The sequence below is a fragment of the Phyllobates terribilis genome, unplaced genomic scaffold (assembly GCF_046119375.1).
Source record: "Phyllobates terribilis strain yellow unplaced genomic scaffold, ASM4611937v1 Scaffold_986__1_contigs__length_492241, whole genome shotgun sequence".
NCBI classification, from domain to species: Eukaryota; Metazoa; Chordata; class Amphibia; order Anura; family Dendrobatidae; genus Phyllobates; species Phyllobates terribilis.
The window spans coordinates 64,478-84,266 of NW_027363746.1; the positions used below are offsets into that span (position 1 = coordinate 64,478).

Here is a 19,789-nt window from a genome sequence, read left to right on the forward strand (position 1 = left end):
GCTTATCTCACCACCTGTAGTTATTTAGGTGAAAGCTCCAAAATGCTTGCCTAATATGTCTGTTTATCCAAAAGGAAGTATAGAGGGAGAGCTAGATAGATAGCATTGCATTACATTACATTACATGGCAATGCAATGCACAGTTGCTGAAGTTGAACCAAAATGAGCTTGTCATCTGGCTTCTGCAACTTTTAACATGAAAAATCCAATGAGGAGAAGAAAAGCAAAGCCAAAGAGTCCATCCCAAAATCCGACAAACAAGCAAAATGAACAAAAAGCATTGAATTCAATTCTTTCTGATTTTAGAAATTGCATTAAAGAAGGGGTGCACCGGTCCTGGAGATACTGCAATACCAGGTCAATGCGTGGAGTGGACAGAGCAAGCTCTTTTTCCATCTCCCTGTTCTAAAAATCCATTTAATATATGGTCCCCAGATAGGGGACGTATCAGATATTAAACTGATAAGAACAGATACTACACTTGATCTTAGCCAAAAGGCCGAGAAGCGATAACCAGAATTGGTTTCCGACTACGGTGCCACCCAAGGATTCTGAAAAGTCCATTTGTGGAGATGGCCACCTGGACTCCCGTTAAGAAGACATGCTGTCAACCTCTAGATCCCTCACATGCCTGCACTTTTCGGCTTGCTGCTGCTGCAATCCACGCGTTTTAGATCTGCATAACTCCACCTCTTTTAGCACAGTACCCTCAACCCCCGGCTGTTCCCACCCGCCTCAACACCGTTGGAAGGGAGGAGAACCAATTAAGGCGGGGGGGGGGGGTGGAACGAGCAGCTGTCTACCCTTAGCAGGAGGGTTGCTGATTAATTACCTCTCCTGCTGCTGCTGCTGCTGGCTGTCCAGCAGCAGACTGAAGGTGGCTGCTGCTGTGCGCAGGTATATAAAGGCTCAGAGCCTATTATGACACGCGCAGCCAGCGTTCCATTGCCACATTCCGTCTACTGCAGGCGGGATACCTGGATGGCTGAATGTCACTGAGAAGCTCACAGAGACCGCCATAAGCAACAGTTTAAAAGAATGCCACAGACTAATCAACCAAACTTTTTGGGTTGGTTTCTCTTTTATAGTCTGCAGGCATTAAATGAAAGAAGTCAGTGTTCCAGCAGAGGGAGACAACGTTTCAGAAAAGGCATTGTAGCAAACCAAAAAAGAAATTTTAAGCGCAGCAGAGTAACCAGCTCACATACCTGTTAGCTCAGGTGAGTTTAAAAGGCTGCTGTTGATAACAAGGGCATTTGCTAAATAGATGGTGTGTGTGCAACAATATACTGAAAGGTCAATTATATTGTGCAGCTTATCTCACCACCTGTAGTTATTTAGGTGAAAGCTCCAAAATGCTTGCCTAATATGTCTGTTTATCCAAAAGGAAGTATAGAGGGAGAGCTAGATAGATAGCATTGCATTACATTACATTACATGGCAATGCAATGCACAGTTGCTGAAGTTGAACCAAAATGAGCTTGTCATCTGGCTTCTGCAACTTTTAACATGAAAAATCCAATGAGGAGAAGAAAAGCAAAGCCAAAGAGTCCATCCCAAAATCCGACAAACAAGCAAAATGAACAAAAAGCATTGAATTCAATTCTTTCTGATTTTAGAAATTGCATTAAAGAAGGGGTGCACCGGTCCTGGAGATACTGCAATACCAGGTCAATGCGTGGAGTGGACAGAGCAAGCTCTTTTTCCATCTCCCTGTTCTAAAAATCCATTTAATATATGGTCCCCAGATAGGGGACGTATCAGATATTAAACTGATAAGAACAGATACTACACTTGATCTTAGCCAAAAGGCCGAGAAGCGATAACCAGAATTGGTTTCCGACTACGGTGCCACCCAAGGATTCTGAAAAGTCCATTTGTGGAGATGGCCACCTGGACTCCCGTTAAGAAGACATGCTGTCAACCTCTAGATCCCTCACATGCCTGCACTTTTCGGCTTGCTGCTGCTGCAATCCACGCGTTTTAGATCTGCATAACTCCACCTCTTTTAGCACAGTACCCTCAACCCCCGGCTGTTCCCACCCGCCTCAACACCGTTGGAAGGGAGGAGAACCAATTAAGGGGGGGGGGGGGTGGAACGAGCAGCTGTCTACCCTTAGCAGGAGGGTTGCTGATTAATTACCTCTCCTGCTGCTGCTGCTGCTGGCTGTCCAGCAGCAGACTGAAGGTGGCTGCTGCTGTGCGCAGGTATATAAAGGCTCAGAGCCTATTATGACACGCGCAGCCAGCGTTCCATTGCCACATTCCGTCTACTGCAGGCGGGATACCTGGATGGCTGAATGTCACTGAGAAGCTCACAGAGACCGCCATAAGCAACAGTTTAAAAGAATGCCACAGACTAATCAACCAAACTTTTTGGGTTGGTTTCTCTTTTATAGTCTGCAGGCATTAAATGAAAGAAGTCAGTGTTCCAGCAGAGGGAGACAACGTTTCAGAAAAGGCATTGTAGCAAACCAAAAAAGAAATTTTAAGCGCAGCAGAGTAACCAGCTCACATACCTGTTAGCTCAGGTGAGTTTAAAAGGCTGCTGTTGATAACAAGGGCATTTGCTAAATAGATGGTGTGTGTGCAACAATATACTGAAAGGTCAATTATATTGTGCAGCTTATCTCACCACCTGTAGTTATTTAGGTGAAAGCTCCAAAATGCTTGCCTAATATGTCTGTTTATCCAAAAGGAAGTATAGAGGGAGAGCTAGATAGATAGCATTGCATTACATTACATTACATGGCAATGCAATGCACAGTTGCTGAAGTTGAACCAAAATGAGCTTGTCATCTGGCTTCTGCAACTTTTAACATGAAAAATCCAATGAGGAGAAGAAAAGCAAAGCCAAAGAGTCCATCCCAAAATCCGACAAACAAGCAAAATGAACAAAAAGCATTGAATTCAATTCTTTCTGATTTTAGAAACTGCATTAAAGAAGGGGTGCACCGGTCCTGGAGATACTGCAATACCAGGTCAATGCGTGGAGTGGACAGAGCAAGTTCTTTTTCCATCTCCCTGTTCTAAAAATCCATTTAATATATGGTCCCCAGATAGGGGACGTATCAGATATTAAACTGATAAGAACAGATACTACACTTGATCTTAGCCAAAAGGCCGAGAAGCGATAACCAGAATTGGTTTCCGACTACGGTGCCACCCAAGGATTCTGAAAAGTCCATTTGTGGAGATGGCCACCTGGACTCCCGTTAAGAAGACATGCTGTCAACCTCTAGATCCCTCACATGCCTGCACTTTTCGGCTTGCTGCTGCTGCAATCCACGCGTTTTAGATCTGCATAACTCCACCTCTTTTAGCACAGTACCCTCAACCCCCGGCTGTTCCCACCCGCCTCAACACCGTTGGAAGGGAGGAGAACCAATTAAGGCGGGGGGGGGTGGAACGAGCAGCTGTCTACCCTTAGCAGGAGGGTTGCTGATTAATTACCTCTCCTGCTGCTGCTGCTGCTGGCTGTCCAGCAGCAGACTGAAGGTGGCTGCTGCTGTGCGCAGGTATATAAAGGCTCAGAGCCTATTATGACACGCGCAGCCAGCGTTCCATTGCCACATTCCGTCTACTGCAGGCGGGATACCTGGATGGCTGAATGTCACTGAGAAGCTCACAGAGACCGCCATAAGCAACAGTTTAAAAGAATGCCACAGACTAATCAACCAAACTTTTTGGGTTGGTTTCTCTTTTATAGTCTGCAGGCATTAAATGAAAGAAGTCAGTGTTCCAGCAGAGGGAGACAACGTTTCAGAAAAGGCATTGTAGCAAACCAAAAAAGAAATTTTAAGCGCAGCAGAGTAACCAGCTCACATACCTGTTAGCTCAGGTGAGTTTAAAAGGCTGCTGTTGATAACAAGGGCATTTGCTAAATAGATGGTGTGTGTGCAACAATATACTGAAAGGTCAATTATATTGTGCAGCTTATCTCACCACCTGTAGTTATTTAGGTGAAAGCTCCAAAATGCTTGCCTAATATGTCTGTTTATCCAAAAGGAAGTATAGAGGGAGAGCTAGATAGATAGCATTGCATTACATTACATTACATGGCAATGCAATGCACAGTTGCTGAAGTTGAACCAAAATGAGCTTGTCATCTGGCTTCTGCAACTTTTAACATGAAAAATCCAATGAGGAGAAGAAAAGCAAAGCCAAAGAGTCCATCCCAAAATCCGACAAACAAGCAAAATGAACAAAAAGCATTGAATTCAATTCTTTCTGATTTTAGAAACTGCATTAAAGAAGGGGTGCACCGGTCCTGGAGATACTGCAATACCAGGTCAATGCGTGGAGTGGACAGAGCAAGCTCTTTTTCCATCTCCCTGTTCTAAAAATCCATTTAATATATGGTCCCCAGATAGGGGACGTATCAGATATTAAACTGATAAGAACAGATACTACACTTGATCTTAGCCAAAAGGCCGAGAAGCGATAACCAGAATTGGTTTCCGACTACGGTGCCACCCAAGGATTCTGAAAAGTCCATTTGTGGAGATGGCCACCTGGACTCCCGTTAAGAAGACATGCTGTCAACCTCTAGATCCCTCACATGCCTGCACTTTTCGGCTTGCTGCTGCTGCAATCCACGCGTTTTAGATCTGCATAACTCCACCTCTTTTAGCACAGTACCCTCAACCCCCGGCTGTTCCCACCCGCCTCAACACCGTTGGAAGGGAGGAGAACCAATTAAGGCGGGGGGGGGGGTGGAACGAGCAGCTGTCTACCCTTAGCAGGAGGGTTGCTGATTAATTACCTCTCCTGCTGCTGCTGCTGGCTGTCCAGCAGCAGACTGAAGGTGGCTGCTGCTGTGCGCAGGTATATAAAGGCTCAGAGCCTATTATGACACGCGCAGCCAGCGTTCCATTGCCACATTCCGTCTACTGCAGGCGGGATACCTGGATGGCTGAATGTCACTGAGAAGCTCACAGAGACCGCCATAAGCAACAGTTTAAAAGAATGCCACAGACTAATCAACCAAACTTTTTGGGTTGGTTTCTCTTTTATAGTCTGCAGGCATTAAATGAAAGAAGTCAGTGTTCCAGCAGAGGGAGACAACGTTTCAGAAAAGGCATTGTAGCAAACCAAAAAAGAAATTTTAAGCGCAGCAGAGTAACCAGCTCACATACCTGTTAGCTCAGGTGAGTTTAAAAGGCTGCTGTTGATAACAAGGGCATTTGCTAAATAGATGGTGTGTGTGCAACAATATACTGAAAGGTCAATTATATTGTGCAGCTTATCTCACCACCTGTAGTTATTTAGGTGAAAGCTCCAAAATGCTTGCCTAATATGTCTGTTTATCCAAAAGGAAGTATAGAGGGAGAGCTAGATAGATAGCATTGCATTACATTACATTACATGGCAATGCAATGCACAGTTGCTGAAGTTGAACCAAAATGAGCTTGTCATCTGGCTTCTGCAACTTTTAACATGAAAAATCCAATGAGGAGAAGAAAAGCAAAGCCAAAGAGTCCATCCCGAAATCCGACAAACAAGCAAAATGAACAAAAAGCATTGAATTCAATTCTTTCTGATTTTAGAAACTGCATTAAAGAAGGGGTGCACCGGTCCTGGAGATACTGCAATACCAGGTCAATGCGTGGAGTGGACAGAGCAAGCTCTTTTTCCATCTCCCTGTTCTAAAAATCCATTTAATATATGGTCCCCAGATAGGGGACGTATCAGATATTAAACTGATAAGAACAGATACTACACTTGATCTTAGCCAAAAGGCCGAGAAGCGATAACCAGAATTGGTTTCCGACTACGGTGCCACCCAAGGATTCTGAAAAGTCCATTTGTGGTGATGGCCACCTGGACTCCCGTTAAGAAGACATGCTGTCAACCTCTAGATCCCTCACATGCCTGCACTTTTCGGCTTGCTGCTGCTGCAATCCACGCGTTTTAGATCTGCATAACTCCACCTCTTTTAGCACAGTACCCTCAACCCCCGGCTGTTCCCACCCGCCTCAACACCGTTGGAAGGGAGGAGAACCAATTAAGGCGGGGGGGGGGGGTGGAACGAGCAGCTGTCTACCCTTAGCAGGAGGGTTGCTGATTAATTACCTCTCCTGCTGCTGCTGCTGCTGGCTGTCCAGCAGCAGACTGAAGGTGGCTGCTGCTGTGCGCAGGTATATAAAGGCTCAGAGCCTATTATGACACGCGCAGCCAGCGTTCCATTGCCACATTCCGTCTACTGCAGGCGGGACACCTGGATGGCTGAATGTCACTGAGAAGCTCACAGAGACCGCCATAAGCAACAGTTTAAAAGAATGCCACAGACTAATCAACCAAACTTTTTGGGTTGGTTTCTCTTTTATAGTCTGCAGGCATTAAATGAAAGAAGTCAGTGTTCCAGCAGAGGGAGACAACGTTTCAGAAAAGGCATTGTAGCAAACCAAAAAAGAAATTTTAAGCGCAGCAGAGTAACCAGCTCACATACCTGTTAGCTCAGGTGAGTTTAAAAGGCTGCTGTTGATAACAAGGGCATTTGCTAAATAGATGGTGTGTGTGCAACAATATACTGAAAGGTCAATTATATTGTGCAGCTTATCTCACCACCTGTAGTTATTTAGGTGAAAGCTCCAAAATGCTTGCCTAATATGTTTGTTTATCCAAAAGGAAGTATAGAGGGAGAGCTAGATAGATAGCATTGCATTACATTACATTACATGGCAATGCAATGCACAGTTGCTGAAGTTGAACCAAAATGAGCTTGTCATCTGGCTTCTGCAACTTTTAACATGAAAAATCCAATGAGGAGAAGAAAAGCAAAGCCAAAGAGTCCATCCCAAAATCCGACAAACAAGCAAAATGAACAAAAAGCATTGAATTCAATTCTTTCTGATTTTAGAAACTGCATTAAAGAAGGGGTGCACCGGTCCTGGAGATACTGCAATACCAGGTCAATGCGTGGAGTGGACAGAGCAAGCTCTTTTTCCATCTCCCTGTTCTAAAAATCCATTTAATATATGGTCCCCAGATAGGGGACGTATCAGATATTAAACTGATAAGAACAGATTTTTTGATTGAAGCTGCATCCAAGGCACTGAAAAATGTGACCGAAGTCACACCAAAACAGCGCACGAGGCGAGGATTCATGTGGACCCTTCCCGGAGGAGAGGGTCCCCAATAAACCATCCCCATCCCTCCGAGCCAGAAGGCCACAGCGAGGGTCAGGGATCTCCGATGCTCTCCCTAGCCGAAGCCGGAGAAGAGCCGTTTTCGTGCTCCCAGCTTCCATCTAGGCTGCCACCCTAGTGGAGCTGGAGCCTGTGTTGGTTTCTCAGGGCAAAGCTGACCGGACCTCCGACCGGGTTTATAAAAATTCCCCTTCCTAGCCCGGAGGCCAGGAATAGGGGGGGTTGCTCAGAAAGTATGATTGGCAAAGGTGCGGCGTGCTACGAAGCCAAGTCTTTCTGGGGTTCCCAGTCCCAGTAAGCTTGGACTCCCACCAGGGCGCCTACTCCTGGGGCACATTGCTCCAAAGCCCTCACACTTACCCAGCCTAGTGACTTCGATCCTGGAGGGCCATGTTTTCCATCAGATAACTCTATGAGCCACCTGGCGTACTAACAAGTGCACCAAACCAGTGTGTAATATGCATCAATTTACTAGGGCAGCCCAAGGACAAAACTGCCTTTTCAAAAGATACTACACTTGATCTTAGCCAAAAGGCCGAGAAGCGATAACCAGAATTGGTTTCCGACTACGGTGCCACCCAAGGATTCTGAAAAGTCCATTTGTGGAGATGGCCACCTGGACTCCCGTTAAGAAGACATGCTGTCAACCTCTAGATCCCTCACATGCCTGCACTTTTCGGCTTGCTGCTGCTGCAATCCACGCGTTTTAGATCTGCATAACTCCACCTCTTTTAGCACAGTACCCTCAACCCCCGGCTGTTCCCACCCGCCTCAACACCGTTGGAAGGGAGGAGAACCAATTAAGGCGGGGGGGGGGGGTGGAACGAGCAGCTGTCTACCCTTAGCAGGAGGGTTGCTGATTAATTACCTCTCCTGCTGCTGCTGCTGCTGGCTGTCCAGCAGCAGACTGAAGGTGGCTGCTGCTGTGCGCAGGTATATAAAGGCTCAGATCCTATTATGACACGCGCAGCCAGCGTTCCATTGCCACATTCCGTCTACTGCAGGCGGGATACCTGGATGGCTGAATGTCACTGAGAAGCTCACAGAGACCGCCATAAGCAACAGTTTAAAAGAATGCCACAGACTAATCAACCAAACTTTTTGGGTTGGTTTCTCTTTTATAGTCTGCAGGCATTAAATGAAAGAAGTCAGTGTTCCAGCAGAGGGAGACAACGTTTCAGAAAAGGCATTGTAGCAAACCAAAAAAGAAATTTTAAGCGCAGCAGAGTAACCAGCTCACATACCTGTTAGCTCAGGTGAGTTTAAAAGGCTGCTGTTGATAACAAGGGCATTTGCTAAATAGATGGTGTGTGTGCAACAATATACTGAAAGGTCAATTATATTGTGCAGCTTATCTCACCACCTGTAGTTATTTAGGTGAAAGCTCCAAAATGCTTGCCTAATATGTCTGTTTATCCAAAAGGAAGTATAGAGGGAGAGCTAGATAGATAGCATTGCATTACATTACATTACATGGCAATGCAATGCACAGTTGCTGAAGTTGAACCAAAATGAGCTTGTCATCTGGCTTCTGCAACTTTTAACATGAAAAATCCAATGAGGAGAAGAAAAGCAAAGCCAAAGAGTCCATCCCAAAATCCGACAAACAAGCAAAATGAACAAAAAGCATTGAATTCAATTCTTTCTGATTTTAGAAACTGCATTAAAGAAGGGGTGCACCGGTCCTGGAGATACTGCAATACCAGGTCAATGCGTGGAGTGGACAGAGCAAGCTCTTTTTCCATCTCCCTGTTCTAAAAATCCATTTAATATATGGTCCCCAGATAGGGGACGTATCAGATATTAAACTGATAAGAACAGATACTACACTTGATCTTAGCCAAAAGGCCGAGAAGCGATAACCAGAATTGGTTTCCGACTACGGTGCCACCCAAGGATTCTGAAAAGTCCATTTGTGGAGATGGCCACCTGGACTCCCGTTAAGAAGACATGCTGTCAACCTCTAGATCCCTCACATGCCTGCACTTTTCGGCTTGCTGCTGCTGCAATCCACGCGTTTTAGATCTGCATAACTCCACCTCTTTTAGCACAGTACCCTCAACCCCCGGCTGTTCCCACCCGCCTCAACACCGTTGGAAGGGAGGAGAACCAATTAAGGCGGGGGGGGGGTGGAACGAGCAGCTGTCTACCCTTAGCAGGAGGGTTGCTGATTAATTACCTCTCCTGCTGCTGCTGCTGCTGGCTGTCCAGCAGCAGACTGAAGGTGGCTGCTGCTGTGCGCAGGTATATAAAGGCTCAGAGCCTATTATGACACGCGCAGCCAGCGTTCCATTGCCACATTCCGTCTACTGCAGGCGGGATACCTGGATGGCTGAATGTCACTGAGAAGCTCACAGAGACCGCCATAAGCAACAGTTTAAAAGAATGCCACAGACTAATCAACCAAACTTTTTGGGTTGGTTTCTCTTTTATAGTCTGCAGGCATTAAATGAAAGAAGTCAGTGTTCCAGCAGAGGGAGACAACGTTTCAGAAAAGGCATTGTAGCAAACCAAAAAAGAAATTTTAAGCGCAGCAGAGTAACCAGCTCACATACCTGTTAGCTCAGGTGAGTTTAAAAGGCTGCTGTTGATAACAAGGGCATTTGCTAAATAGATGGTGTGTGTGCAACAATATACTGAAAGGTCAATTATATTGTGCAGCTTATCTCACCACCTGTAGTTATTTAGGTGAAAGCTCCAAAATGCTTGCCTGATATGTCTGTTTATCCAAAAGGAAGTATAGAGGGAGAGCTAGATAGATAGCATTGCATTACATTACATTACATGGCAATGCAATGCACAGTTGCTGAAGTTGAACCAAAATGAGCTTGTCATCTGGCTTCTGCAACTTTTAACATGAAAAATCCAATGAGGAGAAGAAAAGCAAAGCCAAAGAGTCCATCCCAAAATCCGACAAACAAGCAAAATGAACAAAAAGCATTGAATTCAATTCTTTCTGATTTTAGAAACTGCATTAAAGAAGGGGTGCACCGGTCCTGGAGATACTGCAATACCAGGTCAATGCGTGGAGTGGACAGAGCAAGCTCTTTTTCCATCTCCCTGTTCTAAAAATCCATTTAATATATGGTCCCCAGATAGGGGACGTATCAGATATTAAACTGATAAGAACAGATACTACACTTGATCTTAGCCAAAAGGCCGAGAAGCGATAACCAGAATTGGTTTCTGACTACGGTGCCACCCAAGGATTCTGAAAAGTCCATTTGTGGAGATGGCCACCTGGACTCCCGTTAAGAAGACATGCTGTCAACCTCTAGATCCCTCACATGCCTGCACTTTTCGGCTTGCTGCTGCTGCAATCCACGCGTTTTAGATCTGCATAACTCCACCTCTTTTAGCACAGTACCCTCAACCCCTGGCTGTTCCCACCCGCCTCAACACCGTTGGAAGGGAGGAGAACCAATTAAGGCGCGGGGGTGGGTGGAACGAGCAGCTGTCTACCCTCAGCAGGAGGGTTGCTGATTAATTATCTCTCCTGCTGCTGCTGCTGCTGGCTGTCCAGCAGCAGACTGAAGGTGGCTGCTGCTGTGCGCAGGTATATAAAGGCTCAGAGCCTATTATGACACGCGCAGCCAGCGTTCCATTGCCACATTCCGTCTACTGCAGGCGGGATACCTGGATGGCTGAATGTCACTGAGAAGCTCACAGAGACCGCCATAAGCAACAGTTTAAAAGAATGCCACAGACTAATCAACCAAACTTTTTGGGTTGGTTTCTCTTTTATAGTCTGCAGGCATTAAATGAAAGAAGTCAGTGTTCCAGCAGAGGGAGACAACGTTTCAGAAAAGGCATTGTAGCAAACCAAAAAAGAAATTTTAAGCGCAGCAGAGTAACCAGCTCACATACCTGTTAGCTCAGGTGAGTTTAAAAGGCTGCTGTTGATAACAAGGGCATTTGCTAAATAGATGGTGTGTGTGCAACAATATACTGAAAGGTCAATTATATTGTGCAGCTTATCTCACCACCTGTAGTTATTTAGGTGAAAGCTCCAAAATGCTTGCCTAATATGTTTGTTTATCCAAAAGGAAGTATAGAGGGAGAGCTAGATAGATAGCATTGCATTACATTACATTACATGGCAATGCAATGCACAGTTGCTGAAGTTGAACCAAAATGAGCTTGTCATCTGGCTTCTGCAACTTTTAACATGAAAAATCCAATGAGGAGAAGAAAAGCAAAGCCAAAGAGTCCATCCCAAAATCCGACAAACAAGCAAAATAAACAAAAAGCATTGAATTCAATTCTTTCTGATTTTAGAAACTGCATTAAAGAAGGGGTGCACCGGTCCTGGAGATACTGCAATACCAGGTCAATGCGTGGAGTGGACAGAGCAAGCTCTTTTTCCATCTCCCTGTTCTAAAAATCCATTTAATATATGGTCCCCAGATAGGGGACGTATCAGATATTAAACTGATAAGAACAGATACTACACTTGATCTTAGCCAAAAGGCCGAGAAGCGATAACCAGAATTGGTTTCCGACTACGGTGCCACCCAAGGATTCTGAAAAGTCCATTTGTGGAGATGGCCACCTGGACTCCCGTTAAGAAGACATGCTGTCAACCTCTAGATCCCTCACATGCCTGCACTTTTCGGCTTGCTGCTGCTGCAATCCACGCGTTTTAGATCTGCATAACTCCACCTCTTTTAGCACAGTACCCTCAACCCCCGGCTGTTCCCACCCGCCTCAACACCGTTGGAAGGGAGGAGAACCAATTAAGGCGGGGGGGGGGTGGAACGAGCAGCTGTCTACCCTTAGCAGGAGGGTTGCTGATTAATTACCTCTCCTGCTGCTGCTGCTGCTGGCTGTCCAGCAGCAGACTGAAGGTGGCTGCTGCTGTGCGCAGGTATATAAAGGCTCAGAGCCTATTATGACACGCGCAGCCAGCGTTCCATTGCCACATTCCGTCTACTGCAGGCGGGATACCTGGATGGCTGAATGTCACTGAGAAGCTCACAGAGACCGCCATAAGCAACAGTTTAAAAGAATGCCACAGACTAATCAACCAAACTTTTTGGGTTGGTTTCTCTTTTATAGTCTGCAGGCATTAAATGAAAGAAGTCAGTGTTCCAGCAGAGGGAGACAACGTTTCAGAAAAGGCATTGTAGCAAACCAAAAAAGAAATTTTAAGCGCAGCAGAGTAACCAGCTCACATACCTGTTAGCTCAGGTGAGTTTAAAAGGCTGCTGTTGATAACAAGGGCATTTGCTAAATAGATGGTGTGTGTGCAACAATATACTGAAAGGTCAATTATATTGTGCAGCTTATCTCACCACCTGTAGTTATTTAGGTGAAAGCTCCAAAATGCTTGCCTAATATGTCTGTTTATCCAAAAGGAAGTATAGAGGGAGAGCTAGATAGATAGCATTGCATTACATTACATTACATGGCAATGCAATGCACAGTTGCTGAAGTTGAACCAAAATGAGCTTGTCATCTGGCTTCTGCAACTTTTAACATGAAAAATCCAATGAGGAGAAGAAAAGCAAAGCCAAAGAGTCCATCCCAAAATCCGACAAACAAGCAAAATGAACAAAAAGCATTGAATTCAATTCTTTCTGATTTTAGAAACTGCATTAAAGAAGGGGTGCACCGGTCCTGGAGATACTGCAATACCAGGTCAATGCGTGGAGTGGACAGAGCAAGCTCTTTTTCCATCTCCCTGTTCTAAAAATCCATTTAATATATGGTCCCCAGATAGGGGACGTATCAGATATTAAACTGATAAGAACAGATACTACACTTGATCTTAGCCAAAAGGCCGAGAAGCGATAACCAGAATTGGTTTCCGACTACGGTGCCACCCAAGGATTCTGAAAAGTCCATTTGTGGAGATGGCCACCTGGACTCCCGTTAAGAAGACATGCTGTCAACCTCTAGATCCCTCACATGCCTGCACTTTTCGGCTTGCTGCTGCTGCAATCCACGCGTTTTAGATCTGCATAACTCCACCTCTTTTAGCACAGTACCCTCAACCCCCGGCTGTTCCCACCCGCCTCAACACCGTTGGAAGGGAGGAGAACCAATTAAGGCGGGGGGGGGGTGGAACGAGCAGCTGTCTACCCTTAGCAGGAGGGTTGCTGATTAATTACCTCTCCTGCTGCTGCTGCTGCTGGCTGTCCAGCAGCAGACTGAAGGTGGCTGCTGCTGTGCGCAGGTATATAAAGGCTCAGAGCCTATTATGACACGCGCAGCCAGCGTTCCATTGCCACATTCCGTCTACTGCAGGCGGGATACCTGGATGGCTGAATGTCACTGAGAAGCTCACAGAGACCGCCATAAGCAACAGTTTAAAAGAATGCCACAGACTAATCAACCAAACTTTTTGGGTTGGTTTCTCTTTTATAGTCTGCAGGCATTAAATGAAAGAAGTCAGTGTTCCAGCAGAGGGAGACAACGTTTCAGAAAAGGCATTGTAGCAAACCAAAAAAGAAATTTTAAGCGCAGCAGAGTAACCAGCTCACATACCTGTTAGCTCAGGTGAGTTTAAAAGGCTGCTGTTGATAACAAGGGCATTTGCTAAATAGATGGTGTGTGTGCAACAATATACTGAAAGGTCAATTATATTGTGCAGCTTATCTCACCACCTGTAGTTATTTAGGTGAAAGCTCCAAAATGCTTGCCTGATATGTCTGTTTATCCAAAAGGAAGTATAGAGGGAGAGCTAGATAGATAGCATTGCATTACATTACATTACATGGCAATGCAATGCACAGTTGCTGAAGTTGAACCAAAATGAGCTTGTCATCTGGCTTCTGCAACTTTTAACATGAAAAATCCAATGAGGAGAAGAAAAGCAAAGCCAAAGAGTCCATCCCAAAATCCGACAAACAAGCAAAATGAACAAAAAGCATTGAATTCAATTCTTTCTGATTTTAGAAACTGCATTAAAGAAGGGGTGCACCGGTCCTGGAGATACTGCAATACCAGGTCAATGCGTGGAGTGGACAGAGCAAGCTCTTTTTCCATCTCCCTGTTCTAAAAATCCATTTAATATATGGTCCCCAGATAGGGGACGTATCAGATATTAAACTGATAAGAACAGATACTACACTTGATCTTAGCCAAAAGGCCGAGAAGCGATAACCAGAATTGGTTTCTGACTACGGTGCCACCCAAGGATTCTGAAAAGTCCATTTGTGGAGATGGCCACCTGGACTCCCGTTAAGAAGACATGCTGTCAACCTCTAGATCCCTCACATGCCTGCACTTTTCGGCTTGCTGCTGCTGCAATCCACGCGTTTTAGATCTGCATAACTCCACCTCTTTTAGCACAGTACCCTCAACCCCTGGCTGTTCCCACCCGCCTCAACACCGTTGGAAGGGAGGAGAACCAATTAAGGCGCGGGGGTGGGTGGAACGAGCAGCTGTCTACCCTCAGCAGGAGGGTTGCTGATTAATTATCTCTCCTGCTGCTGCTGCTGCTGGCTGTCCAGCAGCAGACTGAAGGTGGCTGCTGCTGTGCGCAGGTATATAAAGGCTCAGAGCCTATTATGACACGCGCAGCCAGCGTTCCATTGCCACATTCCGTCTACTGCAGGCGGGATACCTGGATGGCTGAATGTCACTGAGAAGCTCACAGAGACCGCCATAAGCAACAGTTTAAAAGAATGCCACAGACTAATCAACCAAACTTTTTGGGTTGGTTTCTCTTTTATAGTCTGCAGGCATTAAATGAAAGAAGTCAGTGTTCCAGCAGAGGGAGACAACGTTTCAGAAAAGGCATTGTAGCAAACCAAAAAAGAAATTTTAAGCGCAGCAGAGTAACCAGCTCACATACCTGTTAGCTCAGGTGAGTTTAAAAGGCTGCTGTTGATAACAAGGGCATTTGCTAAATAGATGGTGTGTGTGCAACAATATACTGAAAGGTCAATTATATTGTGCAGCTTATCTCACCACCTGTAGTTATTTAGGTGAAAGCTCCAAAATGCTTGCCTAATATGTTTGTTTATCCAAAAGGAAGTATAGAGGGAGAGCTAGATAGATAGCATTGCATTACATTACATTACATGGCAATGCAATGCACAGTTGCTGAAGTTGAACCAAAATGAGCTTGTCATCTGGCTTCTGCAACTTTTAACATGAAAAATCCAATGAGGAGAAGAAAAGCAAAGCCAAAGAGTCCATCCCAAAATCCGACAAACAAGCAAAATAAACAAAAAGCATTGAATTCAATTCTTTCTGATTTTAGAAACTGCATTAAAGAAGGGGTGCACCGGTCCTGGAGATACTGCAATACCAGGTCAATGCGTGGAGTGGACAGAGCAAGCTCTTTTTCCATCTCCCTGTTCTAAAAATCCATTTAATATATGGTCCCCAGATAGGGGACGTATCAGATATTAAACTGATAAGAACAGATACTACACTTGATCTTAGCCAAAAGGCCGAGAAGCGATAACCAGAATTGGTTTCCGACTACGGTGCCACCCAAGGATTCTGAAAAGTCCATTTGTGGAGATGGCCACCTGGACTCCCGTTAAGAAGACATGCTGTCAACCTCTAGATCCCTCACATGCCTGCACTTTTCGGCTTGCTGCTGCTGCAATCCACGCGTTTTAGATCTGCATAACTCCACCTCTTTTAGCACAGTACCCTCAACCCCCGGCTGTTCCCACCCGCCTCAACACCGTTGGAAGGGAGGAGAACCAATTAAGGCGGGGGGGGGTGGAACGAGCAGCTGTCTACCCTTAGCAGGAGGGTTGCTGATTAATTACCTCTCCTGCTGCTGCTGCTGCTGGCTGTCCAGCAGCAGACTGAAGGTGGCTGCTGCTGTGCGCAGGTATATAAAGGCTCAGAGCCTATTATGACACGCGCAGCCAGCGTTCCATTGCCACATTCCGTCTACTGCAGGCGGGATACCTGGATGGCTGAATGTCACTGAGAAGCTCACAGAGACCGCCATAAGCAACAGTTTAAAAGAATGCCACAGACTAATCAACCAAACTTTTTGGGTTGGTTTCTCTTTTATAGTCTGCAGGCATTAAATGAAAGAAGTCAGTGTTCCAGCAGAGGGAGACAACGTTTCAGAAAAGGCATTGTAGCAAACCAAAAAAGAAATTTTAAGCGCAGCAGAGTAACCAGCTCACATACCTGTTAGCTCAGGTGAGTTTAAAAGGCTGCTGTTGATAACAAGGGCATTTGCTAAATAGATGGTGTGTGTGCAACAATATACTGAAAGGTCAATTATATTGTGCAGCTTATCTCACCACCTGTAGTTATTTAGGTGAAAGCTCCAAAATGCTTGCCTAATATGTCTGTTTATCCAAAAGGAAGTATAGAGGGAGAGCTAGATAGATAGCATTGCATTACATTACATTACATGGCAATGCAATGCACAGTTGCTGAAGTTGAACCAAAATGAGCTTGTCATCTGGCTTCTGCAACTTTTAACATGAAAAATCCAATGAGGAGAAGAAAAGCAAAGCCAAAGAGTCCATCCCAAAATCCGACAAACAAGCAAAATGAACAAAAAGCATTGAATTCAATTCTTTCTGATTTTAGAAACTGCATTAAAGAAGGGGTGCACCGGTCCTGGAGATACTGCAATACCAGGTCAATGCGTGGAGTGGACAGAGCAAGCTCTTTTTCCATCTCCCTGTTCTAAAAATCCATTTAATATATGGTCCCCAGATAGGGGACGTATCAGATATTAAACTGATAAGAACAGATACTACACTTGATCTTAGCCAAAAGGCCGAGAAGCGATAACCAGAATTGGTTTCCGACTACGGTGCCACCCAAGGATTCTGAAAAGTCCATTTGTGGAGATGGCCACCTGGACTCCCGTTAAGAAGACATGCTGTCAACCTCTAGATCCCTCACATGCCTGCACTTTTCGGCTTGCTGCTGCTGCAATCCACGCGTTTTAGATCTGCATAACTCCACCTCTTTTAGCACAGTACCCTCAACCCCCGGCTGTTCCCACCCGCCTCAACACCGTTGGAAGGGAGGAGAACCAATTAAGGCGGGGGGGGGGTGGAACGAGCAGCTGTCTACCCTTAGCAGGAGGGTTGCTGATTAATTACCTCTCCTGCTGCTGCTGCTGCTGGCTGTCCAGCAGCAGACTGAAGGTGGCTGCTGCTGTGCGCAGGTATATAAAGGCTCAGAGCCTATTATGACACGCGCAGCCAGCGTTCCATTGCCACATTCCGTCTACTGCAGGCGGGATACCTGGATGGCTGAATGTCACTGAGAAGCTCACAGAGACCGCCATAAGCAACAGATTAAAAGAATGCCACAGACTAATCAACCAAACTTTTTGGGTTGGTTTCTCTTTTATAGTCTGCAGGCATTAAATGAAAGAAGTCAGTGTTCCAGCAGAGGGAGACAACGTTTCAGAAAAGGCATTGTAGCAAACCAAAAAAGAAATTTTAAGCGCAGCAGAGTAACCAGCTCACATACCTGTTAGCTCAGGTGAGTTTAAAAGGCTGCTGTTGATAACAAGGGCATTTGCTAAATAGATGGTGTGTGTGCAACAATATACCGAAAGGTCAATTATATTGTGCAGCTTATCTCACCACCTGTAGTTATTTAGGTGAAAGCTCCAAAATGCTTGCCTAATATGTCTGTTTATCCAAAAGGAAGTATAGAGGGAGAGCTAGATAGATAGCATTGCATTACATTACATTACATGGCAATGCAATGCACAGTTGCTGAAGTTGAACCAAAATGAGCTTGTCATCTGGCTTCTGCAACTTTTAACATGAAAAATCCAATGAGGAGAAGAAAAGCAAAGCCAAAGAGTCCATCCCAAAATCCGACAAACAAGCAAAATGAACAAAAAGCATTGAATTCAATTCTTTCTGATTTTAGAAACTGCATTAAAGAAGGGGTGCACCGGTCCTGGAGATACTGCAATACCAGGTCAATGCGTGGAGTGGACAGAGCAAGCTCTTTTTCCATCTCCCTGTTCTAAAAATCCATTTAATATATGGTCCCCAGATAGGGGACGTATCAGATATTAAACTGATAAGAACAGATACTACACTTGATCTTAGCCAAAAGGCCGAGAAGCGATAACCAGAATTGGTTTCCGACTACGGTGCCACCCAAGGATTCTGAAAAGTCCATTTGTGGAGATGGCCACCTGGACTCCCGTTAAGAAGACATGCTGTCAACCTCTAGATCCCTCACATGCCTGCACTTTTCGGCTTGCTGCTGCTGCAATCCACGCGTTTTAGATCTGCATAACTCCACCTCTTTTAGCACAGTACCCTCAACCCCCGGCTGTTCCCACCCGCCTCAACACCGTTGGAAGGGAGGAGAACCAATTAAGGCGGGGGGGGGGTGGAACGAGCAGCTGTCTACCCTTAGCAGGAGGGTTGCTGATTAATTACCTCTCCTGCTGCTGCTGCTGCTGGCTGTCCAGCAGCAGACTGAAGGTGGCTGCTGCTGTGCGCAGGTATATAAAGGCTCAGAGCCTATTATGACACGCGCAGCCAGCGTTCCATTGCCACATTCCGTCTACTGCAGGCGGGATACCTGGATGGCTGAATGTCACTGAGAAGCTCACAGAGACCGCCATAAGCAACAGTTTAAAAGAATGCCACAGACTAATCAACCAAACTTTTTGGGTTGGTTTCTCTTTTATAGTCTGCAGGCATTAAATGAAAGAAGTCAGTGTTCCAGCAGAGGGAGACAACGTTTCAGAAAAGGCATTGTAGCAAACCAAAAAAGAAATTTTAAGCGCAGCAGAGTAACCAGCTCACATACCTGTTAGCTCAGGTGAGTTTAAAAGGCTGCTGTTGATAACAAGGGCATTTGCTAAATAGATGGTGTGTGTGCAACAATATACTGAAAGGTCAATTATATTGTGCAGCTTATCTCACCACCTGTAGTTATTTAGGTGAAAGCTCCAAAATGCTTGCCTAATATGTCTGTTTATCCAAAAGGAAGTATAGAGGGAGAGCTAGATAGATAGCATTGCATTACATTACATTACATGGCAATGCAATGCACAGTTGCTGAAGTTGAACCAAAATGAGCTTGTCATCTGGCTTCTGCAACTTTTAACATGAAAAATCCAATGAGGAGAAGAAAAGCAAAGCCAAAGAGTCCATCCCAAAATCCGACAAACAAGCAAAATGAACAAAAAGCATTGAATTCAATTCTTTCTGATTTTAGAAACTGCATTAAAGAAGGGGTGCACCGGTCCTGGAGATACTGCAATACCAGGTCAATGCGTGGAGTGGACAGAGCAAGCTCTTTTTCCATCTCCCTGTTCTAAAAATCCATTTAATATATGGTCCCCAGATAGGGGACGTATCAGATATTAAACTGATAAGAACAGATTTTTTTTTGACTTGGAATGTACCCAAACATAGGTACACCCGTTTATTGGATAAAACTTAATAACAATACATTAGATATGAACATAAAATCATTACATTTTAAAATACATTCGCACATAAATTGATTTCAGTTCAATAAGGCAATAAAATTACATTAAAATACAGACAATGTGTTTAGATTGCTGTGTTCCATTCTTTTACCAGCCATTGTTTTGATAAAATTACATTTCTCTTTTTATCCAATAAATAATACATATACATTTCACTAAAAGCCAACTCTAAAACATCTTTCACAGATAAAACATCGTGTTTAAAAAGAAGGATGTT

The 19,789-nt window shown here is 45.0% G+C and overlaps 15 non-coding genes and 1 pseudogene across 15 annotated transcripts; all 16 read right to left on the reverse strand.

Moving 5' to 3' along the window:
* Positions 1-320: 320 nt before the first annotated feature.
* LOC141241366 (U2 spliceosomal RNA) lies at positions 321-511 on the reverse strand. The gene has a single exon (XR_012306120.1). It is a non-coding gene; the product is annotated as a U2 spliceosomal RNA (small nuclear RNA).
* A 1,122-nt stretch (positions 512-1,633) lies between these two features.
* LOC141241367 (U2 spliceosomal RNA) lies at positions 1,634-1,824 on the reverse strand. Its single transcript, XR_012306121.1, has one exon. It is a non-coding gene; the product is annotated as a U2 spliceosomal RNA (small nuclear RNA).
* A 1,120-nt stretch (positions 1,825-2,944) lies between these two features.
* LOC141241293 (U2 spliceosomal RNA) lies at positions 2,945-3,135 on the reverse strand. Its single transcript, XR_012306073.1, has one exon. It is a non-coding gene; the product is annotated as a U2 spliceosomal RNA (small nuclear RNA).
* Positions 3,136-4,254: 1,119 nt separating this feature from the next.
* Positions 4,255-4,445, reverse strand: LOC141241368 (U2 spliceosomal RNA). The gene has a single exon (XR_012306122.1). It is a non-coding gene; the product is annotated as a U2 spliceosomal RNA (small nuclear RNA).
* Positions 4,446-5,563: 1,118 nt separating this feature from the next.
* LOC141241369 (U2 spliceosomal RNA) lies at positions 5,564-5,754 on the reverse strand. The gene has a single exon (XR_012306123.1). It is a non-coding gene; the product is annotated as a U2 spliceosomal RNA (small nuclear RNA).
* A 1,122-nt stretch (positions 5,755-6,876) lies between these two features.
* LOC141241320 (U2 spliceosomal RNA) lies at positions 6,877-7,058 on the reverse strand. The gene has a single exon (XR_012306099.1). It is a non-coding gene; the product is annotated as a U2 spliceosomal RNA (small nuclear RNA).
* A 524-nt stretch (positions 7,059-7,582) lies between these two features.
* On the reverse strand, positions 7,583-7,698 carry LOC141241350 (U2 spliceosomal RNA; annotated as a pseudogene).
* Positions 7,699-8,820: 1,122 nt separating this feature from the next.
* On the reverse strand, positions 8,821-9,011 carry LOC141241370 (U2 spliceosomal RNA). The gene has a single exon (XR_012306124.1). It is a non-coding gene; the product is annotated as a U2 spliceosomal RNA (small nuclear RNA).
* A 1,120-nt stretch (positions 9,012-10,131) lies between these two features.
* On the reverse strand, positions 10,132-10,322 carry LOC141241371 (U2 spliceosomal RNA). Its single transcript, XR_012306125.1, has one exon. It is a non-coding gene; the product is annotated as a U2 spliceosomal RNA (small nuclear RNA).
* A 1,121-nt stretch (positions 10,323-11,443) lies between these two features.
* Positions 11,444-11,634, reverse strand: LOC141241372 (U2 spliceosomal RNA). Its single transcript, XR_012306126.1, has one exon. It is a non-coding gene; the product is annotated as a U2 spliceosomal RNA (small nuclear RNA).
* Positions 11,635-12,754: 1,120 nt separating this feature from the next.
* LOC141241373 (U2 spliceosomal RNA) lies at positions 12,755-12,945 on the reverse strand. Its single transcript, XR_012306127.1, has one exon. It is a non-coding gene; the product is annotated as a U2 spliceosomal RNA (small nuclear RNA).
* Positions 12,946-14,065: 1,120 nt separating this feature from the next.
* LOC141241374 (U2 spliceosomal RNA) lies at positions 14,066-14,256 on the reverse strand. Its single transcript, XR_012306128.1, has one exon. It is a non-coding gene; the product is annotated as a U2 spliceosomal RNA (small nuclear RNA).
* Positions 14,257-15,377: 1,121 nt separating this feature from the next.
* Positions 15,378-15,568, reverse strand: LOC141241375 (U2 spliceosomal RNA). The gene has a single exon (XR_012306129.1). It is a non-coding gene; the product is annotated as a U2 spliceosomal RNA (small nuclear RNA).
* A 1,119-nt stretch (positions 15,569-16,687) lies between these two features.
* Positions 16,688-16,878, reverse strand: LOC141241377 (U2 spliceosomal RNA). Its single transcript, XR_012306131.1, has one exon. It is a non-coding gene; the product is annotated as a U2 spliceosomal RNA (small nuclear RNA).
* A 1,120-nt stretch (positions 16,879-17,998) lies between these two features.
* Positions 17,999-18,189, reverse strand: LOC141241378 (U2 spliceosomal RNA). The gene has a single exon (XR_012306132.1). It is a non-coding gene; the product is annotated as a U2 spliceosomal RNA (small nuclear RNA).
* Positions 18,190-19,309: 1,120 nt separating this feature from the next.
* Positions 19,310-19,497, reverse strand: LOC141241330 (U2 spliceosomal RNA). The gene has a single exon (XR_012306106.1). It is a non-coding gene; the product is annotated as a U2 spliceosomal RNA (small nuclear RNA).
* Between the last annotated feature and the right edge of the window lie 292 nt (positions 19,498-19,789).